Here is a 203-nt window from a genome sequence, read left to right on the forward strand (position 1 = left end):
ATAAAATTGTGAATACTATTGTTGTTTTTTTATTATTATTACACTATAAACATTTAAATTTAAATTATAATTAAAATATAAATTATTTTAGAAATCGTGGCAAAGAGGCGTTACATTTATTTTCCCCCCGGCGTCTTTAACTCCGTCGCTGCACAACAATAATATAACAAATCAATAAGTACCTAGTCATTCAACAAACGCGC

This window comes from Acyrthosiphon pisum, chromosome A1 (genome assembly GCF_005508785.2).
Source record: "Acyrthosiphon pisum isolate AL4f chromosome A1, pea_aphid_22Mar2018_4r6ur, whole genome shotgun sequence".
NCBI classification, from domain to species: domain Eukaryota; kingdom Metazoa; phylum Arthropoda; class Insecta; order Hemiptera; family Aphididae; genus Acyrthosiphon; species Acyrthosiphon pisum.